At 45.1% G+C, this 26,369-nt stretch overlaps 1 non-coding gene across 1 annotated transcript; it reads left to right on the forward strand.

Annotated features, from left to right (window-relative positions):
• The first annotated feature begins 18,815 nt into the window (after window positions 1–18,815).
• Window positions 18,816–18,897, forward strand: trnas-gcu (transfer RNA serine (anticodon GCU)). Its single transcript has one exon. It is a non-coding gene; the product is annotated as a tRNA-Ser (tRNA).
• The last annotated feature ends 7,472 nt before the right edge of the window (window positions 18,898–26,369 follow it).

A 26,369-nucleotide genomic window follows, 5' to 3' on the forward strand; every position in this document is an offset into this window, starting at 1 on the left:
ATCTGTGGAGAGAGAAACAGAGTTCACCTTTCAGGGCGTTTACCTTTTGTTTGAGCCATCCTTTCACACTGCTTCTGTCCACCCAATCTCACTTTCTATTTTATCTGGATTCCACCCACTCACTACCAAAATACATTTATCATGAATTCCTCATATCTTTTAATAACGACAATTTTATATTTCTGGTCTTTGCTTTGGACTCCACCACAAGTGGAATCATGCCTCCATCAACCCAATCAAACCCATTCACTATTTCCTCACATTGCAATGTTTCTTTCACCCTGACAGACGATGGAATTTCTGCTGCTTGATTGCAGTTCTTGCTTCCTGCCAGTAGATGTCACCTCACTCCAGTCCAGTGAAGGTGACAAATCTGAGAGCACACAACAAGAAGTAATTGTTCACGTTGTTCATTGTTCAGTGAACAGGTCCCTCTATTCCTGCACACTCTTTAGAACTGTGCCATTAAGTATATATTGCCTCTCCCTATTCCTTCTGCTAAAATGCATCACCTCACACTAGTCACTATTAAAATCCATCTGCACCTGTCTGCCCCTTCTGCTAGCCTATCACTGTCTTGTTGCAGGTGGTTCATTTCATCCTCACTGTTTGCCACTTCTCCAAGTTTGGTGTTATCGGCATATTTTGAGATTCTACTCTATATTCCAAGATCCAAGTCATTTATCTGTCGCAAGTAAAAAGCAGTGGTTCCAGCAGTGACCCTTGGGGAACAGCACTGTCGACAACCTTCCAGTCTGAGAATGAATCATTTATTACGACTTGCTGTTTTCTGTCCTTAAGCCAATTTTCTATCCAATTGGACACTGACCCTCCTATTCCATGAACCTCAATGTTGTTAATCACCCTTTTATGTGTCGTTTCTTAAAATCCACATAAACAACATCCACTGCATGCCCTTCATAAACCTTCTCTGTTAGTTCATCAAAAAATGCAGTTAGATTAGTCAAGCATGAACTCCCATTTATAAATCCATGCTCACTCTCCTTAATTAACTCAAATCTCTACAAGTGACTGTTGATTTTTTCCCTGATTGTTCTTTCTGAAACCTTACCCACCACTGCTGTTAATCTAACTGGCCTGTAGTTAGCCGGACTGTCCATACACCCTTTCTTGAATAAGGGTGTCACATTTGCAACTGTTTAATCCTCTGACACCTCCCCCGTATTCAGGGAAGATTGGAAGATTATAGAAAGCCTTTCTGTTATCTGCATCCACATTTCCTTTCGCAATCTGGGATGAAAGCCATCCGGACCAGGTAATTTATCTTCCTGAAGCATAACCAGCCTTTTTAGTACCTCCCTCTCTCAATTTGTACCCTCTCCATTGCCTCTACACTCTCCACTTCTACTGATATTTTGTCAAATTCCACTTCCTTAGTGATCATTGATACAAGGTACTTATTAACTAGATTAACATTGCCCTGCAGCTCTAAGTATATATTACCCTCTTTGTCCCTCATGGGGCCCACTTCACCACTGACTACCTGCTTATTATTTATATACTGCTCGAAGATTTTTGGGTTCCCTTTCATGTTGACTGCCATTCTATTCTCGTAGAGATAGAGAATAAGCTAAATATAGAAGATATAAATATTTCCCATCCTTGGGTGAGGTGGAATTTTTTTATGCTGTGAGTGGTAATGTCCTGACCCACGAGTGTGGTGGAAGTAGAGACAATCAATGATTTGAAAAGGAAATTGGATGGATACCTGAAGCAAAGGAACTTGCAGGAGGAAAGGGATCGAGCAGGTGAGTGGAACTGAGTAGCTGGCTCCGATAATTGCTGCAGTCACTGCGATCCCCCTTAATTTTGTACAAGGTGACAATGTTTGCATCACGCATGTTTTGAGCCCTTGTTGAGCTCGACTATGGAGGACTCACTGTCCAGTTCCTCCATGACAGGGAAGTCTGGAATGGCACTGAGAGCTACTTCAATGACAATGTTCTCCGTTATGTAGAGTTCAAGGTGATGCTCCACTCACCTTTCCATCTGCTTGTTAGGTTCAGTGATGATCACCCCTCTCTTTGTCTTCAAAAGGTGCTGATTTAGTTACTACTGGGCCCATTGCTTTCTTCATTCCTTCATACATCCCTCTAGCATCCCCGGATTCATCAGCAGAGTTTTAACCAGTATTGATTGGTGCAGTGCCGAGCAGTCTGCAGAGACTTGTTTCTGGCAGCTCTGAGAGCATTTAGATGTTGTTTGCTGGGGACTTGTTTGTAGTTCATGAGGGCTCTCCTCTTAGTTACAGTAACTGACTCCATTTCAGTCCAATAAGCCTCAAACCAGTCAGCATTCCTCCCATCTCTTTTCCTATACACAGTGAGTGCAGAGTTATAGATGGTGGTGTGCTGATGATTCCACTTTGACACTGCACTGAGGCCTTGAGCATTGTTGTCTGAAAGAGCCTGATCGAGGATGTTGAGGAACCCCTGGGTCCTTTCTGGGTCAGTGGTTCGGCAAGTGTTGATCAGAAGACGAGCTTTCATCATGGATGGATGAAGCTTCCTTGGCTGAAGCCTGACCTTGTTACCCACCAGGGAGTGGTCAGTGTCACAGTCAGCGCTGTGATAGCTGCGAGTGATGAGGACACTGCTGAGGGTGTTATGTCTGGTGAAGATAAGGTCTAGCTGGTGCCAATGGCATGATCTCGGATGTCTCCAGGACACCTTGTAGCACAGCTTGACCTGGAAGTAGCTGTTCATCACACAGAATCCATGGTGACAGCATAGCTCCAGCAACCTCTGTCCATTTTTGTTCATCTTGCCAATCCCCTGGTGCCCTATGCACATTGGCAAAGCTGTGTAGTCAGTACCCAAGCTTGAGTTGAAGTCTCCTAGAAGGTACAGTCCCTCAGTGCTGGGAATTCTACTGATGGCAGTGTCAAGTGTCACATAGAATTGATCCTTGACATCTGGGGTGGAGGTGAGTGTCGGGACATAGATGCACATGAGATTAACTGGGCCCACACTTGTTGACAAGTGAAGAGTAAGAAGTCTCTCTGAGCCTACTGTGGGTGGTTCACTCATCTGAAGTGGCGTGTATTTTACTGTGAAACCCACTCCATGCTCACGAGTTGCCTCTTGGGCTTTCCCCTGCCAGAAGAAGGTGTAGTGTTTCTCTTTGAGGGATCCACTTTGAACGAGTCTAGTTTCTTGCAGCACAGCAATGTCCACATTGAGCCTTGTGAGTTCCTTGTCGATCACAGCTGTCTTGTGTGTGTCATCAACCTGCAGAAGGTTGTCGGTAAGGCCAGGACACATGGTCCTTACATTCCAGCTTGTGATGCGAAGGACTGGTGTCTTCTTTGTTGAGTTTGTTTTTCTTGGTGCATAGATTATCGATCCGCCTGTTGAGAGATGACTCTCTCAGCTCCAAGCACCCATTGAAGCAAGCAGGTCGTGGCTTCACAGCACCTAACTGACTGGGGGCTGCCCAGCTTGGAGTGAATGGTAGCTATCCAATGAGACACTAAGAGCTCTCCCACTGTCCGAAGTAACCCCTGCCGCTCATACTCTACACCAATTGAATGAGAGCTTATAATCAGTAACTGTTTATTCCCGGGTTGTGCTCATGTTTAACCACGAAGCTGGAGTGTCCTCTCTAGGGCACAGGCATGGGCAAACAGTATGGAGACCCTGAGCATCAGGACCCCCTCTCAGCATTGCTCGTATTGTCCAAAGGAAAGGAAAAACCAGTACTGTTTGTTACCAGTTCTGCTGTCGGAGTTGCTGGAAAACTGCCTGATAAGTCACAGGTAACCGCCTCCAGGACTCCACTCCGGATTTACTGTCCAGGTTTACTGCCTCAGCCTTCTTATTTATTTATTTAGAGATACAGTACTGAAACAGGTCCTTCCAGCCCACCAAGTCTGTACCGACCATCAACCACCCATTTATACTAATCCTACATTAATCCCATATTCCTACCACATCCCCTCAATTCCCCTACCACCTACCTACATTAGGGGCAATTTACAATGGCCAATTTACCTATCAACCTGCAAGTCTTTGGCTGTGGGAGGAAACCAGAGCACCCGGCAGAAACCCACGCAGTCACAGGGAGAACTTGTAAACTCTGCACAGGCAGTACCCAGAATCGAACGCGGGTCACTAGAGGTGTGAGGCTGCGGTGCTAACCACTGCGCCACTGTGTCTTCTCGAGACACCCCTTGAGAAGTGAGACTTTTTGCCCAGAGATGGGGCTCTGTTTCTTGGCATCAGGATGGAACCACACACCAGTGGGCCTGTATGACATGCACAAGGATATCACACACTGCCCCATCTCTGGTCCAGATCAGAGTCAGACACTGAACAGATTGCAACCCACAAGGACATCACAACCTTCCCGCTCTCTGGGACAGGTCAGTGTGATACACCAAACAAACAGCACCCCACAGGGACCTCATAAATGCCACGTCCCTGTGACAGATCAAGGTCAGACACTGCAAATATTGCAACCACAGGAACATCACAAATTGCCCCATCCCTCGGACAGCTCGGGGTCTGACATTGAACATATTGCAACAACAAGGACATTACTGTATAACTCCCTCCATTCTGAAAAACAAGCATTCACCCTACTTTTTACCCTGCAGCCAATTTTGGATCCACACTGCCACTGCCCCTTTAATCCCATCTGCTTGAATTTTGTTAGCAAGTCAAAGAGAGATGCAAAACTGAAACAGGCCCTACCGCCCACTGAGTCTGTGCTGACCAACCACCACCCATTTATAGTAATCCTACACCATAATCCCATATTCCCTACCACATCCCCACCATTCTCTTACCTACACTAGGAGCAATTTACAACAGCCAATTTACCTATCAACCTGCAGTCTTTGCTTGTGGGAGGAAACCGGAGCACCCAGCAGAAACACACACAGTCACAGGGAGAACTTGCAAACTCTGCACAGGCAGTACCCAGAACTGAACCTGGGTTGCGAGAGCTGTGAGGTTGCAGTGCCAACCACTGTGCCATTGTGCTGCCCCAAGTCTAGTTTGTGGTATCTTTTCAAACACAATTTTGATGTCCAGACACGTACCATCAACCTCACCACCCTCGTCAACTCTCTCTGAAACTTCATCAAAGAAATTAATTTATTAATTATTTCAGACACAATCTTCTGTGAACCAATCTGTTCTGGCTGTCATTTATTAGCCCATGTTCTACCAAGTGACAGTTAATTTCCTCCTGGATAATTGTCTCTAAAAGTTTCCCCACCACCGACATTAGACTAATTGGTCTGTAGTTCCTGGGTTTATCTCTCTTTTTAAACAGGGCTGTAATATTCACAACCCTTGCAGACTTATCTTTTAATTCTGGAAAGTCTATTGCAGACAATCACTTTGGGCATGACTTTAACCAATTAAAGCAACAGGATACTTGATTAATAAGTCCAGAACTTTTACTGAGAGTAAAATAGTACTTAATAATTGAAAGTAAAATTATACTTAACAAACTTGGGGAATGTAACTTTACAGCTCTGGGGACTGGTCGAGCTTGGTCTCAGAGCGTCACGGTCCTCTTTGTCCAGCCTAGATCCCTCATCAGGTGGAGAACTTGGTTGATGATCTGAGTCTTTACCCCTGAGATCTTCTAGTGTTCCTGCACACTGAAACCTTACAAGATCCCTACTTTTAACCCCTGGATGGCCATCACACCACCATGTAAAATAATAATTGGTCTTAGCTGTTGCTAGGTACATTTAATTAGTTCTTAATAATGTCTTCCACTAACAGTCACCTGTCCTCAGAATCTCAGACATGAGTACAATGGAGTGGTTTCACACTGTCTCCCAATCTGATCTGAAACAAGTTTCCTGTTCATTAAATCTAGACTCTTGAAGGTCACGATGTACCATACCATGGGTTTTATCAGGGGTCCGAGAAAGGTCCATTGTTTGAATACATTTAGCTGAAACTGTCCTTTCCCACACAGACACAGAAACTCACAGTAATTAGATTGAACTAACTTTAAATGAAAACCCATTCTCTCTAAAATGTTTATTGATTCATTAATTATAACTCAATCAAGGTTCATTACTTTTACAATCATCTGTTTCAGGATGGGTAGCTACTCATTAATTATACAGGATATAAACGTTAGTACTGAACACAAAATGGTTCCTTTGGTCATGTGTTCATTATAAAATGGCTTTCTTAACGTTGTTAGTTATGACAATGGATACATTATAAAAATGGTCAAGTTAAACTGAGATCGAACTACCCAAGCTTACCTCCATCCTCCAGTCCTCTGGCATCATTCCCATATTCAAGGAGGATTGAAAGATTGTGGTTCGAGTCTCTGCTATTTCCACCCTGACTTCCCTCAGCAACCCAGGATGCAGCCCATCCAGACCGGGTGACCTGTAGACAGGTGTGAGCACTGCTAACCTTGTAATTGTCTCCTCTTTATCTATTTTCATCCCCTCCAAATTCTCCACTTCCTCCTCCTTTACTGTGACATTTGCAGCACCCGTTTGTTTTGTGATGACAGATGAAATGTACTTAATTAGTACCTCAGCCACACCCTCTGCCTCCACAGGATCTCCTAATTGACCCACCCTTTCATTGACTGTCCATATGTTGGTAAAAGACTTCAGTGTTCCCAGTTATGTGACCTGCTAATCTTTTCTCATACATTCTCTTGCTGATCTCATTTCCTTTTTCAGCTCTCCTCTGTACTTTCTGTATTCTGCTTGTTTCTCTCCTGCAGATGAATCCTCACATGATTTCTCAGTGAATGATTTTTGAACTATTTTGTAAAAGGATTTAGTTTTGTAAATTTCTCCCTAGCTCCCCTCATGGTCAGGCAGAAAGTTTAACTGCTGTGTTTTCAAACAGCAACAGCTTTATTTGAAAAGTCATTATGACAGGATTCCGGGTTTTAATCCAGTCACAAATCTGATTCTGATGTCTTGTGGCTCCAGCTGTCACATGACCTGTCAGAGGATGACCTCATAATTGACCCAGTCATGGAGCTGTGGGTTGATGTTTAAATTGCTTCAAAATAATTTTCCAGAAGGACAATCAAAATGAATCGATATATAAAAGGTAGATTTTGTGAATTTGTGCTCCCAGTGGAAATTCCTGCAGAGTCTGCTGGTTTTCATATCCCCAATTCCCCACAGGAAGCTCTGTGCTCGGAGTCTGTATTCATTACATCAACATTATACAGAATCATTTCATGGGAGACCCCAGTGTGAATTGTAGACAGGTGGGTCAGTTTTAACTTTCAAAGTAACACAGAAGCAAAATACTGCAGATACTGGAAATCTGAAATAAAAACAGAAAATGCTGGAAATACTCAGCAGGTCTGGCAGCATCTGTGGAGAGAGAGACAGAGTTAACGTTTCAGATCTGTGATCTTTCATCAGAACTGGGCTGAAATTGTCTGAGGGACTGCGATTGTGGAATCAATTTCAGGGTCAAAGACATTGTACTTGTTAAGGATAGGAAGATGGAGATTATTAAGTACAGTGCAAAAATACAGATGCTTTTACATTATTTTAATCAAAATTGATTTAAACTTTGTGCTCATGAATCCTATCTTTTGATCACAATGACACTGATAACAATGGAAAAATCAAGACTTGCATTTCACGACCACAGGACATTGCAAACCCTTTTACAGCCAATGAAGGAAGGACTTTTCAAGTGTAGTCACTCAACAGTACAATAGAGTACCCTACAATAAAGATGTATAAGATTCTCACCACACAACTGCCAGACAATGACCATCCCAAACAAGAGAGAATCTAACCATCTCCCTTTGATATTCAATGGCATTACCATCGCTGAATCCCCCACTCTCAACAACCTGGGGGTTACCATTGAGCAGAAACTGAACTGCAGTAGCCATATAAATATTATGGCTACAAGAGCAGGTCAGAGACTAGGAATCCTGCGGCAAGTAACTCACCTCCTGACTCCCCAAAGCCTGTCCACAAGTCAGGAGTGTGATGGAATACTCTCCACTTGTCTGGCTGGGTGCAGCTCCAACAATACTCAAGAAACTCAACAGGACAAAGCAGCCCGCTTGATTGGCACCCCATTTACAACATTCATGCCCTCCATCACTGGCACACAGTGGCAGCAGTGTGTACCATCCACAAGATGCACTGCAGCAATGTGCCAAGGCTCCTGAGACAGCACCTTCCGAACCCGTGACCTTTATCACCTAGAAGGACAAGGGCAGCAGATGCATGGGAACACCACAACCTGCAAGTTCCCCTCCAAGCCACACACCATCCTGAATTGTAACTGTATCACCGTTCCTTCACTGTTGCTGGGTCAAAATCCTGGAACTCTCTTCATAACAGCAGCACATGGACTGCAGTGGTTCAAGAAGGCAGCTCAGCACCACCTTCTCAAGGCAATTAGGGATGGATAATAAATGCTGGCCCAGCCAGCGACACCCACCTCCCATGAATGAATTAAAAAATGATAATATCCTGTAATCCTCCAAAGTAGAAAATACAGATGGAAATGAAAAATAATAAAACACAGTCAGCATGGATTTCATAAAGAAAGACTTGATTAACCTTATCTTTGAAAAATCAACAGCAAGAGTAATATAGCAGATGTAGAAGAGTTTAAGTTAATAAAGCCTCATCTATTTATGTGCTTGAACCATCAAATTGTGGGTTAACAAACAAACATACTAACTGACAGAGCTGCATGTTGTTCTTTCTAAATTACCCTAAAGTAGGGTGTAAATGAGTTAAAGCTTCAGGTTGCTGCAACCAGAATAGCCATTGTCCGCTATCAGTTTTACTGTTATAAATAAAGATGGAACATTCATTGTGAATCTAGAGAAACAGTCTGGTCCTGCACACTGCAGACACATCCACGTCATCACCAACCAGCTCTCCTATAATTGGTGCAGTTATTTGACTTTGCCCCATTCGCTCCATGGAATTACTTTTAAAAGATTTTAAATTACAAGCAGTTTTGTCAATGTTCAGCCTTTGAGAAGAAATCATTCCCTGGCCACAGAGGAGAGAGCATTAAATATAAAACTGTAGACTACCAGGTAACACAGTGAAAGCTGATCAGCTAATCTATAATTACTTACATTTCTTAATTTTGCTCTTGCTATTCGGTTTTTCATCATTTTCAGCTCCTGACTGTGGATATTATTGTGATTAAATGTGAAAAGATGCACTGTGTCTCAGCCCCGGTATATTGACTCTTTCTCTGTACAGTGCTGTATACACTCAGATACTGACAGTGTCTCTCCCTCACTCAACTTTCCAGCCCTGACGGTGCAGAAAGCGCTGCTCAAAGTTACACATTCTGACTGTTTGCAGTTGATTAGTGAGAGATTATTAACGTATCCTTCTGCAGCGCTGCCTCGGTTAATAACAGCAGATTGAAGTCACATTTCAGATACAGAAACAGACGCATCAATTATTCACTCTTTCCCAGAGTGAGTGAGGCCGGGACAAGCAGCAACATTCCGGCCCCACACTCTGCAATTACCCAGCACCAGCGGAAAGCAGTGAATACAGATTCAATCAGTGGGTTAATGTCCATTACAGGGATGCAAGATTCCACAGCCCAGGATAAACATCCCCATACACCGAGAACAAGCTCAGGAAAACCCGGGGGAGTTAATATCCCAGTCACTGAGCATTCCAGCAACATTGAACAAGTTCCTGAACTGAGTGAACCTTTCAAAGTACAGAAGTGAGGACGAGGTCAAAAAGGTCTGAACAGTTGAGGTGACTGAGCGGTTTCAGCTTCGCTGTTCAGGTTGCAGCTTTCACTGGAGGCATGTGTTTAAATCCCACTTCTGACAACTTGATTTTCAGTTACTTTGCAGAGCTTCCTTGAAGGTTTGAGGTAGAGTAAATACTGAGGAACTGTTTCTAACTGCTGAAAGGTCAATAACCGAAGGTTATAGATTTAAGGTGACTCACAAAACCAGAAGGAACTTGAGGAAAAATCGATTTCTGCAACATGTGGTTAGGATTTCAGTTATGTGGATAGATTGGAGAAGCTGGGGTTGTTCTCTTTAGAGAGGAGATTTGATAGAGGTGTTCACAATCATGAGGGGTCGTGACAGACCCGATAGAGAGAAACTGTTGGTAGAAGGATTGAGACTCAGGTAAAAGCTGTGGCTCAGTTGGTCACACTCACCTCGAAATCACAAGCTTCTGGGTTCAGATTTCACAGCTGACACTCCAGTGCAGCACTGAGGGTGTTGAAGGTGCTGCCTTTCAGGTGTGATGTTAAACCAAGACCTGGTCTGCATGTTTGGGTGAATGTAAAAGATCCCATGCTGCAATTTCAAACAAGTGAAGAGCAATTCTCCCTGGTGTTGTGATCAATATTTGCCCCTCAATCAGATCAGTTGGTCATTATCACATTGCTGTTTGTGGGTATTAGCTGCTGCATTTCTGACATTACAACAGTGATTACACTTCAAAAGTATTTCATTGTCTACAAAGTGCTTTGATATGTCCAGTGGTCTTGAAAGGTGCTATATAAATGCAAGTCTTTTCTTTCTTTATCACAACACATTGCTGTGTAAAAAATGGTTCCTCATGTCACCTCTGGTTCTTCTGCCAATCACCTGATATCTGTGTCCTCTGCTTACTGACCCTTTTACCACTGGAAACAGTTTCTCCTGATTTAAACTATTGAAGAACTTCATGACTTTGAACAAATGTGTCAAATCTTTTCTGAATTTTCTCTGCTGCAAGGAGAACAACCCCAGCTTCTCCAATCTCTCCACATAACTGAAATCCCTCACCCTGCTACCATTGTGGTAAATCTCTTTTTTATTCTTTCATGGGATGTGGGCACTGCTGACACAATGTGATTCCTGTCAACGCAGCATCGGACTGTGCCAAGCTGTGCATAGGCACAGCTACATCTTGCCAGGATTAAGTGGCACATGTGGAGGATGATGTCATTGCGCAGCGCCAACATCATCACATATCCGCGCTTGGTCCATCTTCGCACATGTGCGCTAAAGCGTCATCAGGTATCCAGCCCCTCACTCAGCTGGAGGAAGCGGCTGAATAGGAGACTTTGAGGCTGGAGCTCTCCCCCCTCGGCAACTCGCTCCAGGCCTCGACGCTTCCTCCCCTCAGCCGCTCGCTCTACACCTCGATGCTCCCCTGGAAAATTGTTCCCCACTCGCGTCATCCAGCTCTATGGCCGCTTGCTCTCTGCCCCCCAACCCCCACTCCAGCCGCTAGCTCTAGGCCGTGCCACTTCCCTCCCCTAGGCCACTCACTACTCACTGTTACGTCACACTTTGCAGCCCACCTTGCTTCTTCGGGCGGCGCGTGGAGACTGGACAAACGTGGGAGCAAGTGGCCGAGAGAAGGGAAGCAGCGCAGCCGAGAGCTAGCGGCTGGAGGGGAGGGGGGGTGGGGAGTGAGCGAACGACTGGAGAATGGGGTGACATGATCGGGAGACAATCGGCCAGGGAAGTAGGGGGGGGAGCAGCGAGGTCTGGAGTGAGCGACTGTGGAGGGTGGAAGCGGCCGGTGCAAAGCAGGGGGAGAAAGCGAGTTGTGCCACCTAGTGGTTGCGTTGTCAGCAAACGCAGCCTTTATTGTCCATCCTTAATTGCCCTTGAGAAGGTGGTGGTGAGCTGCCTTTTTGGAGCTGCTGCAGTCCATGTGTTGTACGTAAACCCACAGTGCTGTTAGGAAGGGAGTTCCAAGATTTTGATCCAGTGACAGTGAAGGAATGGTGATATAGTTCCCAGTCAGGACAGTGTGTAACTTGGAGGGGAGCTTGCAGATGGTGGTGTTCCCATTCATCCAATGTCCTTCTAGGTGGTTGAGGTTGGGGGTTTGGAAGGTGCTGTCGAAGGAGGCTTGGTGAGTTGCTGCAGTGCATCTTGTAGATGGTACACACTGCTGCCACTGTTCACTGGTGGTGCAGGAAGTGAATATTTAAAGTAGTGGATGGAGTGCTGATCAAGTGATCTGCTTTGTCCTGGATGGTGTTGAGTTTCTTTGGTGTTGTTGGAGCTCCACTCATCCAGGCAAGTGGGGAGTATTACATCACACTCCTGACTTGTGCCTTGTAGATGGTGGACAGGAGGTGAGTTACTTGCAGCAGAATTCCCAGCTTCTGACCTGCTCTTGTAGCTACGGTATTTATATGACTGATCCAATTCAGTTTCTGCTCATTGGTAACCCCCCGGATGTTGATTGTGAAGGATTCAGCAATGGTAATGTCATTGACTGTCAAGGGGAGATGGTTAGATTCACTCTTGTTGGAAATGGTCATTGCCTGGCATTTTTGTGGCGTGCATGTTACTTGCCACTTATCAGTCCAAGCCCAATCTTGCCCAGGTCTCTCTACATGTGGACACGGACTGCTTCAGTATCTGAGGAGTTACTAATGCAACTGAACATTTTGCAATCATCAGTGAACATTTCCACTTCTGACCTTATGATGGAAGGAAGTTTATTGATGAAGCAACTGAAGACGGTTGGGGCCGAGGACACGACCCTGAGGAACTCCTGAGCGATGTCTGGTACTGAGATGATTGGCCACCAACAACCAGCACCATATTCCTTTGCACAAGGTATGACTCCAACCAGTGGAGATTTTTCTCCTTGATTGCCATTGACTTCAATTCTGCAAGGGTTCCTTGATGCCCTTGGCAAGAGCAGTCACTGTCACCTCACCTCACCTCCTGAATTCAGCTCTTCTGTCCATATTTGGGCCAAGGCCATAATGAGGTCAGGAACTAAGTGGCCCTGGCGGAACCCAAAATGAGCATTGGTGAGTAGGTTATGGCTGTGTAAGTGCTGCTTGATAGCACTGTCAACGACACCTTCCATCACTTTACTGATGATCAAGAGGAGGCTGATCGGGCAGGAATTGACCGGGTTGGATTTGTCCTGCCTTTTGTATACAGAACATACCTGGGCAATTTTCCACATTGCTGGGTAGATGCCAGTGTTGTAGCTTGGCGGGCGGCGTGGCTAGTTCTGGAGCACAAGTCTTCAGCACTGCAGCCAGGATGTTGTCAGTATCCAGAGCCTTCAGCCATTTCTTGATATCATGTGGAGTGAAGTGGATTTAGCTGAAGATTGGCACCTGTGATGCTGGGGACCTCAGGAGGAGGCCGAGATTGATCATCTACTTGGCACTTCTGGCTGAAGATGGTTGCAAATGATTCAACCTTGTATTTTGCACTGATATACTGGTCTCCCTTATCATTAAGGATGGGGATATTTGTGGAGCCTCGTCCTCCTGTTAATTGTTTAATTATCCATCACCATTCAGGACTGGATGTGGCAGGACTGCAGAGCTTTGATCTGATCTGTTGGTTGTGAGATCACTCAGCTCTGTCTATTGCATGCTGCTTCCGCTATATGACATGCAAGTAATCCTGTGTTGTAGCTTCACTCATTTTTAGGTCTGCTTGGTGCTGCTCCTGATATGCCTTCCTGCACACTTCATTGAACCACTATTGCTCCCTTGGCTTGATGGTAATGGTAGAGTGAGGGATATGCCAGGCCATGAGGTAACATATTGTGTTTAAATACAATTCTGCTGCTGCTGATGACCCACAGTGCCTCATGGATGTCCAGTTTTGAGCTGCCAGATCTGTTCATTTCTTCCCTCAGATATAATTGAAAAAAAAATTCTGAAGAAATGCATGAACTAAATAAAAAGGAGAGAGAAATAAATACTGACAAAATGGATGGCAGAATTTGGAAGGTAAAAAGATTTCAGTTTTATTATTGATGAGTGAGAGGAATATATCACACTTTGGGGCTTCTGGAAGTGGATTTACTGATAATCTGGGGAATTGATAGGAAGCTGCTTCATAGTTGGTGGAACAAATTCCCGCCCTTGGGGTGGAGCCAACAGCAGCATCCGTCCAATAACAGACAGAGTAGAAGTACTGTATCAGGCCTTGTTAACTCAGTTGGTAGAGCATGAGACTTTTAATCTCAGGGTCTTGGATTTGAGACCCTTGTTGTGTGGTTGTTCTTCCCTTTTTCAGTCTTCATCAGCAGAGAGTTCAAGGATTGTTTGAAATTAAATTCAACAACATCACCAGATTTCAACTACTCCCACCCCGCCCCCTCCCAGTGTAGTTGACAGGACTCTCAACCTCTGCCTTCCCCCTTCCCCTCCCTCCCAGATCTGCGACAGGGTTCCCCTTGTCCTCACTTTCCACCCCACCTGCCTCCACATCTAAAGGATCATCCTCCACCATTTCCGCCACCTCCAGCGTGATGCCACCACCAAATGCATCCTCCCATCCCCTGTCAGCATTCTGAAGGGATTGTTCCCTCCGCGACACCCTGGTCCACTCCTCCATTACCCCCAATACCTCGTCCCCTTCCCAAGGCACCTTCCCATGCAATCGCAGGAGATATAATACCTGCCCTTTTCCCTCCTCTCTGCTCATTATCTAAAGCCCCAAACACTCCTTTTAGGTGAAGCAGCGATTTACTTGTACTTCTTTCAATTATGTATACTGTATTCACTGCTCACAATGCGGTCTCCTCTAAACTGGGGAGACCAAATGCAGATTGGATGGAACACCTCTGCTCAGGCCGAAAGCATAATCCTGAGCTTCGGGTTGCTTGCCATTTCAACACTCTCCCCTGCTCTCATGTCAACACTTCTGTCTTTGGCCTGTTCCAGTGTTCCAGTGAAAATCAACCCAAGCTCGAGGAGCAGCACCTGACCTTTTGATTCGGCACTCGACAGCCTTGTGGATTGAACATTGTGTTCAATAACATCAGAGCATGACTGGTGTCAGGCAACCACAAGCATTAACACACTCTTTGCCTTTGTCCCAGGACAGCTTTGTTATTTAATCTCTCATGCCCTCTGCCCTATCAAACACCTTCCTCTTTGTTCTCTCCCACATGCCCCTCCCCGTCACTTGTTTAAAACCTAATTCTTTTCTAACCTGTGTCAGTTCTGATGAAAGGTCACAGACCAGAAACGTTAACTCTGTTTCTCTCACCACAGATGTTGCCAGAGCTATTGAGTATTTCCAGCACTTTTTGTTTTCATTTCAGATTTCCAGCATCTGCAGTATTTTGCTTTTATTGTGTCAGAAAGTCTTTCCTTGATTCAGGACTCTTACCTCTCTCCAGAATCTCTCTGCTAAAGATTGAACTTTATCTCATTTCACTCACAGCTCAGGGTCAGTGTGGCACAGTGGGACTTCTGGCTGTCTCCCACTTCACAGTCCATCAGTACTGAGAAAACAATGGGGAATATTACTCACATGTTGTGTTCTGTAATTTTTTACAAACACTTTAATGTATATATTGTCTTCCAAAGCAGTGACAGAATGGTGGCTTTAGTGTGTTGTTGAAATAGCTTTGTTGAGTTCGTGCTGAACTAACAGTTAAACAGTTCTTGGTTCAATCCCAGGTTTTGGCACTTTCAACCTCTCCTGTGTCTTTTTCTTTGGCTCCAATTGTCAAGCTGCATGATTTACTCTGAAATTAGCACCAGAGAACCAAGGCACCAGCGAGCATGAGGAGCTGAAATTAGCACAGATCAAATCCACTTAATATTTCTGACTGAAGATGGTTGCAAATGCTTCAGCTTCATCTTTTGCACTGACGTGCTCAGCACCACCATCATTGAGGATGTGAATGTTTTTGGAGCCTCCTCATCTTGTTAGTTATTTAATTATCCACCACCATTCACAACTGGATGTAGCAGGACTGTGGAGCTGTGATCTGATCCTGAGGGAGATATCCGTGTGTGGAGTGGCGGGATGTATGGAGAGTGATCCTGAAGAGGGTGCCCGAGCCTGGAGTGGAAGCTTTCCGTGGAGGTACAGGAGTAGGTCATTCAGCCCCAGTGTTTTATAAAGGTTTAGCATAACTTATTTGCTTTTACTCTATGCCTCTATTAATAAAGCCAAGTGTCCTGTTTGCTCTTAGCAACCTTTTCAAACCTTGATCAAAAAAGATTGGTGTACATTGTCTCATTCTTCCTCCTAAACTGTATCACTTCACAAGTCTCTGTGTAAAATTTTATCTGTTGTGTGAAAGCCCATTTTACCAGTGTGTTTAAGTTCCTCTGAAGTGTGTTACTGTCACTGGCATAGGATGAAATTCACGAGCATTCTTTGATGCTATCTCCGTGGAAAGAGCAATCTTACACACTAGCTCAAATTGGGATTTTGTGTGTTTTGTATCTTTCCTCATCCACCAATATAAGCACAAATCTGTCTCATAATGTACGGTCTAAGAATGTGCCAATGTTGCAATGTGGTGATAAATTCTTCAATGTCACAATGTACTCACCAACTGTTTCACTACTTTTCTGTTTTCTGGATCCAAGTTTGTAGCTTTCCGCGATCTCTAGTGGCTTAGGGTTGAGCCTCACTTCAACGAAGAAACGGAAAATTATGATTTAAAGATTACACTGTCAATCATTCACATCTCTGTCTTCTCCTGAACTTCGAGTTCAAATTTGTTTGTGAAGTTGATTCACACGTTAAGACAGCACAGTCTTTGTCTTTGTGAAGGAAGTGATTTGGGAATGGCTGGTTGAAACTGTCCCTTCTTGCACAGAAATTCAGTGCAAATACTTGATCACTCACAATTTCCTTGAGAGAAATTTGTTCACAATCGCATTCGACACAGAAACGGCCTCAGCATTAATCTCACTGAAGCAGAATGTGACCGTGTTGTATGTTTCAGAATGTTGTTGCCGTTATTTGTCGCTTTTAACCAAGACTGCGAGACAGGGCAAGGTTGATCCGAGGTTGGAATATATTATCATTCAGGAGCAAGAAAAATCAAAAGGAACAAAATAAGAAAACCCAGTCTCCAGATTTGAGAATCTGTAGATCCGCTTTGGGAAAGTGAATCAGAGCAGAAGGAAGGGTGAACTGTCCAGAAGAGAGATGAAGATACAGCTCAGTCAACACGTTCCCCTGGTTTATGATGCTGGAACATTCCTCACACAGAAATGATTCAACCCAATGACAAACATTCTTACAGCTGATAATTTATGCTACTGATTTAAGGACTGTCTCATGTGGTTACCGAGTGACGACGAGAAGATATTAAACTTTGTTCTATTCAATCTAGCTGTGATAAAGTTTGAATTTTTCTCCCTTTTATAAACAGTATTTGAAGGGTCTCGGTAACAATGTTCAGTGTTGATGAGAGTGGGGTCTGGGTGAGAAGCTGCTGAGTGTGACAGGGTCAGGACTGGATGCAGGAAGTTCTCTGACAGTCTCCCTCTATCTCTCTAATGGGTTTGAGTTGATTTACGACTGATAGCTTTTATTTTACTTTTCTTATTTAGAGAGATAGCCCCTTCGGCCCACCGAGTCTGTGCCAACCAGCAACCACCCATTTATACTAATCCTGCATTAATCCCATATTCTCTACCACATCCCCACCATTCTCCTACCACGTACCTACACTAGGGACAATTTACAATGGCCAATTTACCTATCAACCTGCAAGTCTTTTGGAGGTGGGAGGAAACCAGAGCACCCGGCGGAAACCCACACAGACATAGGGAGAACTTGCAAACTCCACACAGGCAGTACCCAGAACTGAATCCTGGTCGCTGGAGCTGTGAGGCTGCGGTGCTAACCATTGCGCCACTGTGCTGCTGTTGGTGTTTTGATAAATGAAGGAAGTTCCCTCCACCCATTTTTTTTGGACAGACTGTGTGGTATAAGGATGTAAAGGGTTAATGCTGAAGACAGTGGGATCAACCCCTCCCACTGTCAGAGTGATGATGGAACAGTCACATGAGATGAAGTTTGGGAGAAGAGAGAGCAGCACCAAGGATGCTAGCTTAGCAGGCTTGATGAGTGTGTATAGAGTATTGTGCAAATTAGAAAAGAGTTGTTAGTTCTTTCAGCAGGAACTGTGTCCAGAAAATATCGAGAAACTCACAATTTTATTATTCAGGAGTCGGAACACAGATATTAATTCCAAGTGACAGTTCTGGGACCAATTAACAAAAAAAGTAGAGAATAATATTGCTCACTGATTGAAATCCCCTAGTGAGGAGACAGTTAAACAGGTGATCTTTTGGGGCATCCTTCGATCCAAGGTTTCAGCAACATTTAATCTCCCTTTATGGTGAAATTCTCTGTTATTTGCAACTTTTTTTTATCAGCTTTGATGGGCGAGTGAAAAAACTGAAAAGATTGAACAGTTCACCCTTTCTTTTCTTCCTTCTTCTCTTCTTTCCATCAGTTTCTCTTTTCTGTCCCAGATCACTATAATGATGAGAATCCCAATTTAATCTGCTGTTTCTGGTGTTTTATCCATTCCAATCAAAATTTCAACATTCCAATCAAATCTATTTGTTATTCCACAGTGTCTCTCCATGTGTTTTATTCTGTTGTATTCTCTCACAGTCTGTTTGATGATCAATGTTACATCTCACTCTCTGTTCTGGTGAAGATCAGAAGCAGTGATATCTGTTTACACCACCCGACAAGTCAGCCTGATGCTGTGCCTCGCTGATCATGTGGGGTTAAAGCAATTCTTCCAGTCAGTTAGTTCAGTTGTCATTTCATGAGAAATTCGGTCATCATGACTTCGTCAGTGACCTAATGGTTCAGGTGTCTGAGTGATGTTAATCATGATGTGTTGAAATGTTTGTATGTTCCAGTCTTTCCGTGGTGGGTTTTCACACTGAGTAGAAACGTGTTGGACATGGTCTGGAAATGTTTCACACCGCTCCATTCCCAACTTCATTTACTTACAGAAGATATATTTCCATCATTCCACAGCCGGCTGCACAGCCAGAAGCTGTGCTGAAGGTGACAGCTATGCTTCTGCAACTGACAAGGTGGCCGAGAGGTTAAGGCGATGGACTGCTAATCCATTGTGCTTTGCACACGTGGGTTCGAATCCCATCCTTGTTGCTAGTTTATGAGCTGTTTCGTGTATTATTTATGTTGGGTGAGCTTATTTGTAAAGTCAGCCTCGAAACCTGTTCTTGTCAATGTCCAGACAGTGATTCCAGAATTTGTTATACTTTATTAAAATTGAGACAGACAATTGGAATTCTTCACCCAAACTGCACTGGAATGAAGATCAAATAGGGATCACGAAACGGAGCAGGATTTTTCCTCCCCTCCTTCCTTCCATCATTACTTTCTCTGGATTTGCACCAAGTGAAAGACAAATGGGAAAAGCAAATGGCGAGGGAGCAGATGCAGAAAATTATCCTTTGGCAAGAAATTTATTTTCAAATCTTCTTGATAGATTAAGTGAGTGAGCAATGCTTTGGCAGATGGAGTTTAAAATGAGGGGTCATCGACTACCGACGATAGATCAGAGTGTTTTTTTGTAAGAGGTGAGATGTTAGAAACGGCGGAGGAGCAGAGACCCGAAATACTGAATTAATAAAAGCTAGTGGACTGGTAGAAAATAATGTGAAAAGTGAACAGAATATGAAGATTGGAACTCATGTTGCAGTGATATAAAGCTCTGTGCTCCTGAAGTAAATGTCCAAGCCCAGATTGTGGGGAATCTGTGGAGAGTGATTTGGTTTTTATTCATTCTTGGGTGTGAGTATCGCTGATAAGGCGAGCATTTATTACCCATTCCTATTGCCGTTGAGAAGGTGGTGGAGAGCTGCCTTCTTGAACTGATGCAGTCCATATGGTGCAGGAACACCCACACTGCCGTTGGGGAGGGAGTTCCAGGATTGTGACCCAACAACAGTGAATAAATGGCGATATCGTTCCAAGTCAGGATGGTGAGTGACTTGGAGGGGAACCTGCAGTTAGTGAGTTCCCATGCATCTGCTGCCCTTGTCCTTCGAGGTGGTAGTGGTCACGAGTTTGGAAGGTGCTGTTGAAGGATACTTGGCGAGTTGCTGCAGTGCATATGGAGATGGTACACACTGCAGCCACTGTTTACTGGTTGTGGAGGGATTGAATGTTTAAGGTGGCGGGTTAGGTGCCGATCAAGTGGGCTGCTTTGTCCTGGATGGTGTTGAGCTTCTTGAGTGTTGTTGAGTGGGATGTATTCCATCACACTCCTGACTTGTGCCTTGTAGATGGTGGACAGGATTTGGGGTGTCAGGAGGTGAGATACTTGCTGCAGAATTCGTAATCTCTGACCTGCGCTTATAGCCACAGCATAGATGTGACTGGTCCAGTTACGTTTCTGGTCAAGATATTGATGGTGGGGGAATTAACGATGATAATGCTTCTGAATATTAAAAGGTAGATTTTTTTTCTCTCTCATTGGAGATGTTCACTGCTTGGCACTTGTGTGGCCAGAAGATTGCTTGCCACTTATCAGCTCAAGCCTGAATGTTGTTCAGGTCTTGCTGCTTGCAGGCACAGACTGCTTCAGTATCTGAAGAGTTGTGAGTCATCATCTAACATTCCCACTTCTGACTTATGTTGAAGAGAAAGTCGTCAATGAAACAGCTGGGATGTTTGGGTCTAGGACACTACCCTGAGAAACTCCTGAGGCAATGTCCTGGACTGAGATGATTGGCCTCCACGAACCACAACCATCTTGTTTTGTGCGACGTACGACTCCAGCAAGTGGAGAGTTTTCCCCCTGATTCCCAGTGACTTCAATTTTGCTAGGGATCCTTGATGCCACACTCACTCAAGGGTGGTTCAAGAAGGCAGCCCACCCCACCACCTTCTCAAGGGCAATTAAGGATGGGCAGTAAATGCTGGCCTGGCCAGCAACGCCCACATCGCATGAATGAATGAATAAAAAAGTGAAGAATCCCTTGTGTCATTGTTTTGGGAGAAAATATAACCCTGGTGGAATTGCCCCTCCCAATCACACCTCACTTCATAGAACATAGAAAATGGAGAAAATTTATGGCACAGAATGAGACCATTTAGCAATCGTGTCTGTGCCAGCTGAAAAAGAGCGATCCAGCCCAATCCCACTTTCCAGGTCTTGGGAATGGGATCTGAACAGATCTCAGAGCTCACATTATGTGAATGTTCTGTTGAAGTATTGGTGAGCTGATATACCAGGGGAGATTCACACTGTTAGACACAGTGTGAAATACATTCAAGTATTTATAAAACATTGTAACATGTGAGTAATATTCCCCATTGCTTTCTCAGCACTGATGGATTGTGAAGTGGGAGACAGCCAGAAGTCCCAGTGATCCACACTGACCCTCAGCTGAGAATGAAATGAGATAAAGTTCAATCTTCAGCAGCGAGTTGCTGCAGAGAGGTAAGAGTCCTGAATCAAGGAGAGACTTTCTCATACTGCTGTTGAATCTCATTTCAAACACTCCTTGAACTCTCTGCCGAGGAATTCAGAGCTGGAGAATGCCTGTAAAATCAGCCTAAAAAGGAAATAAAAAACACCCACCGTGGGGCTCAAACTCAAAAACTTGAGATTCAGAGTTTCATGCTTTCATCGACTGAGCTCACTAGGCCTGAGACAGTGTCCCCGTCCTGTCTGTTATTGGACAGTGCAGCTGTTGGCTCCATCCCAGGGGCTGAATTTGTTCTGTAAACCATGAACCAGCTTCCTCTCAAATCCCAGGTTTATCAATAAATCCTCTTACAAAATCCCCAAAGTGTGATATATTCCTCTCACAATAAAAGTTACATCTTTTGCTCTTTTTACCTTCCAAACATTGACTTCTATTTTGCTCAGCATTTATTTCTCTCTCCTTTTTATGTTGTGCATTTCCTAATAAACATTTCATTTCAATTATTTATGAGGGATGAAATGAACAGAAGAGATTTTCTGCAATGGTACCAGGGGTGTGGGACAGAGCGAGTGGTTTGGATCTGGAATACACTGCCTGAGAGTGTGCTGGAGGCAGATTCAATCGTGGCTTTCAAAAGGGAATTGGATAAACACCTGAATAGAGAAAATTTGCAGGGTTACAATGAAAGGGCAGAGGAGTGGAATTAGCTGATTTGCTCTTGCAAAGAGCTGTCATGGACATGATGGACTGAATGGTCTCCTTCTGTACTGTAACCATTTGATTCCTTGATTCTAACTCTGTCAAAGTTGTTCTGAACTTGCTCTGCTCCAAGGAGAACAACCCCAGCTTTTCCAGTCTCTGCACATAACTGAAGTTATGAGGAACCATGGGGAACCCACTGTAAACCTTCCTCCAGACAGAAATACAACTGTTCACCACCACACTGTGACCCAGCTGTTCACAATATATATCAATGATTCGGATGTGGGGACCAAATGTACTATTTCCAAGTTCGCAGATGACACAAAACTAGGTGGGAATGTGTGTTGTGAGGAAGATGCAAAGCGGCTTCAAGGGGATTTGGACAGACTTAGTGAGTGGACAAGAAAGTGGCACATGGAATATAATGTGCAAAGATGTGAGGTTGTCCACTTTGGTAGGAGAAACAGATGTGCAGATCATTTCTTAAATGGTAAGAGATTAGAAAGTGTAGATGGACAAAGGGGCCTGGGTGTCCTTGTCAGTAAGTGACTGAAAGCTAACATGCAGGTGCAGCAAGCAATTAGGAAGGCGAATGACATGTTAGACTCTATCACAAGAGGATTTGAGTACAGGAGTAGTGAAGTCTTGCTTCAGTTGTATATAACCTTGGTTGGACTGCACTTTGGAATACTGTGTGCAGTTTTGGTCCCCTTACCTTAGGAAGGATATCATTGCCATAGAGGGAGTACAACGAAGGTTCACCAGACTTGTTCCCGGGGTGGCGGGACTGTCCTATGAAGAGATTTTGGGGAAACTGGGACTGTATTCTCTAGAGTTTCGAAGAATGAGAGGTGATCTCATTGAAACTTACCATATATTTAAAGGGATAGACAGGTAGATGAAGCTATTTCCTCCGGTTGAGGAATCTAGAACCAGGGGACACAATTTCAACATAAGGGGAAAGCCACTTAGGACAGAGACGAGGAGAAATTTCTTTACTCAGAGGGTTGTGAATCTTTGGAATTCTCTGCCCCAGAGGGCTGTGGAAGCTCAGTCATTGAGTATGTTTAAAGCAGAGATTGACAGATTTCTAAATGCAAATGACATAGGGGATATGGAGATAGTGTGGGAAAAAGGCATTGAAGTGGATGATCAGTCATCATCATATTGAATGGCGGGGTTGGCTCGACGGGCTGAATGGCCTACTCCTGCTCCTATGTTCCTATCAGTCTGCTAATTTCATATCCATGCTGTCATTGTCCCTTTTATTACATGGGCTTCAGTTTTACTGGCAGTCTAGTATGTGACATCATCAAGAAGGTTTTCAATAAGTTAAATAAGGAGAAATTGTTTCCAGTGGCAAAAGGGTCAGTAACCAGAGGATGTATTTATCAGGTGATTGAGAAAAGAACCAGAGGCGAAATGAGGTCGGGATTTATACGGTGATGTGTTGTGATTTGGAATGCACTGTCTGATCAGGACTTGAAAGCAGATTCAGTAGTAACTTTGAAAAGCAATAGGGATAAATACTGGAAGGAAAATGTACAGATTACAGGAAAAAGCTGAGCATCAGAACTAATTGGATAACACAACCAAAGAGACAGCATTGACACAATGGACCAAATGGTCTCCTTCTTTGTGTATCATTCTATGGTTTTATGAACATAATGTTGGTACAATTGCTGAGTTGGAAGTGAAGTGAACCCAGATTCCGGGTATTCTAAACACCAGACCCAAACCAACTGAAACAAAAACAAGAAATGCTGGATTCACTCAGCAGGTCTGGCAGCATCTGTGGAAAGAGAAGCAGAGTTAACGTTTCGGATCAGTGACCCTTCTTCGGAACTGACTGAACAAGCCTGTTGTTTAATCTCTGTTTTTCACACCAGCTTCTCCTCGCTCTTTCTGTGTTTCCTGCCTGGTCTGTTCCTCTGACCTTCATTCCTGACACTCTATTGAGAATGGCCAACTCACTGCGCCTCTCACTCCCACCGTCACTCCACCCCTTCACCCACTTCCAAACCTCTCTGTTGAACAGTACCTCACTTCTGCTCCTCTGCTCCATTAATATAACAGGAAAACATTTTCAAACAGACATTTCCAGACAGTGAACGTTCCAGTAAGACAAGGTAAAGAGCAGATTCATTCACTTTCAACACAGAGAGAGCAGCTCTCCCTGTTCAGTCTAAGGAGCAGCTGTAGTTTCACTCCCTTTAGTCTTAGAGACATGGGCCAGAATTTTAAGGGACCGTTGGAGATGGGAATGGATGCTGGGGAGGGGGAGGGGGGGTGTATAAAATAGGGATGGAAGATGTCGGACCGGATATTTCTGTCGGCGGCTGACATGGAGGGCAGACTTCGCACATCCACACGGCAAGAAGGCATTTAAAGTATTTATGAGTCCAATTGTCAGCAATTTTATTCACTGGATCCAATTGAATTAATAGCACACGGGAACCCTGGGGCTTCAGAGCCTCGCCTGGTTAAAGGAGGTGACTGGGAGGTGGGAGCTGAGTGTTGGCTTCACTGGGAAGCTGTCGGGTGAGGCAGCGTAACTTGGCAGCAAGGGTGGAGGGGGAAAGGGCATCGGGAAACACTGTCAGGAGTGGGGGCCAATGTGCCAGCTCTGCAGGGTGAGCCACACCAGGGTGTTATTGGGGCAGTGCCACCTCATTGAGGGTGACAAATGAGTTAAATGTGGCTGGGTGTTGTTTACTGTGAAGGCCTTGCACTCAGGGAGGGGCAACCTGTCATGGGCCTCATTCACCCTGGATTCGAGGCTCCCATTGAAGAGGAGGAGGAGTAGAGAGGGAGGGAGGGAGGCGCAGGCACCAGCAGGGACACCACAGCAGCTTGGGGGCCCATAGGAGGGCCAGCCTCGAACAGGAGGCAGGAGAAGGAGGCAGAGGAACACGTCAGCCGAGGTTCAACTACCTGCAGATGTCCGAGTGACAGTGTCTCCACAGACTGCACCTCTCCACGGAGGTTGTCACTGATCTCTCTGCCATGATGCAGCTGTGCCCCATGGGACTTGGTGGGCACCTGATGCCAGTGTCACTGAAGGTCACCGTGCCACTGAACTTCTCCACCAGCAGATCATTGCGGGGATCCACTGGCGATATGTGTGGAATCTCACAGTCTATGGTGAATCAGTGCATCAAGGAGGTCACCAATGTCCTGTTCAGGAGGGCCGGTGACTATGTGCACATCGATCCAAACAGTCACGCTGAGAGGGCTAGAGGATTCGGGGCCATCGCTGGATTCCCCCAGGTGTAGGGTGTCATCGACTGCACCCATGTGACCATCAAGGCTCCTGCAGACCAGCCAGCAGCCTTCAACAGGAAGGGCTTCCACTTGCTCAGTGTGTAACTGGTCTGTGACCATCACAAATGGATCCTACAGGTGTGTGCACAAATCCCGGGAAGCAGCCACAACGCCTGCATACCAAGGCACTCCCAGGTGCCAGAACCTTTCCGTGGCCCCATGCGCTTTCTGAGATGGATCCTTGGAGACAAGGGCAACCCAGTGAGAACATGAGTACTGACGCCTGTGAGGAACCCACACAACGATTCAGAGGAGAGGTACAACACCTGCTGCGGGTCAACCCGAGCGACCATCAAAGAGGCCATTGGTCTCCTGAAGATGAGATTCAGGCACTTAGATTGTTCCTGTGGAGCCCTTCAGTATGTCCCAGCGAGGGTCTCCCGTATCATGGTGGCTTGCTGTGCTCTGCACAATCTGGCATGACAGAGGGGTGAGGTGTTGACTCGTGTGGATATCATGGAGTGTGATGTCTCCTCTGATGATGAGGATGTGGAGGAGGATGCTGCCCAAGCAGTGCCAGATGAAGGACCTCAGGCACAGCAGGAAAGCCTCCATGAGATACACACAAGGGAGACACGAGACACCCTTATACATTCACGTTTCCTTTGAGCCTTACCACCTTCTGGAACCACAGCAATAAAGTCTTAGCTTTAAACAGCCCTGTTGTCACCTCCTTCCTTCTACACTACAGCGCCCAGGTACACATCGCACAGTGACAAGGCCGAAGCTTTGTGAACTCAGGGCTTGGTCCCTCACTTCCAGCCCCTTGGGAGGAAGGGTTGAAATGAAGTCCCAAATGGCATCAACAACAGGAAGGAGACATAGTGAGAGAACATCATTTCTTTATTCTGTGTGACACCAAACACAACCCTATCCATCTGGAATGTACATTCACCCGTGAACCCCTCAGTGAATCTAGGTGCTCTTCTTAAATCTATTCCGGGTGTTCCTACCTGCTACTCCCCCTGCTCTGTCAGCTGAGGTGGAGACAGGCTGCTGACCTTGCTGCTCCATGGCTTGGGATGACATTGGCGGCCGTCCTCTGCTGCCTGAGGCCTGGAGGGCCCTGGCACACTGAGGGCCTCCTGCACAGGTACAGGGACCCCCTCTGTCATCGAGGATGATGGAGGTGCTGGCATCACTGGTGTCACTGGC

This window comes from Heterodontus francisci, chromosome 35, assembly GCF_036365525.1.
Source record: "Heterodontus francisci isolate sHetFra1 chromosome 35, sHetFra1.hap1, whole genome shotgun sequence".
NCBI classification, from domain to species: domain Eukaryota; kingdom Metazoa; phylum Chordata; class Chondrichthyes; order Heterodontiformes; family Heterodontidae; genus Heterodontus; species Heterodontus francisci.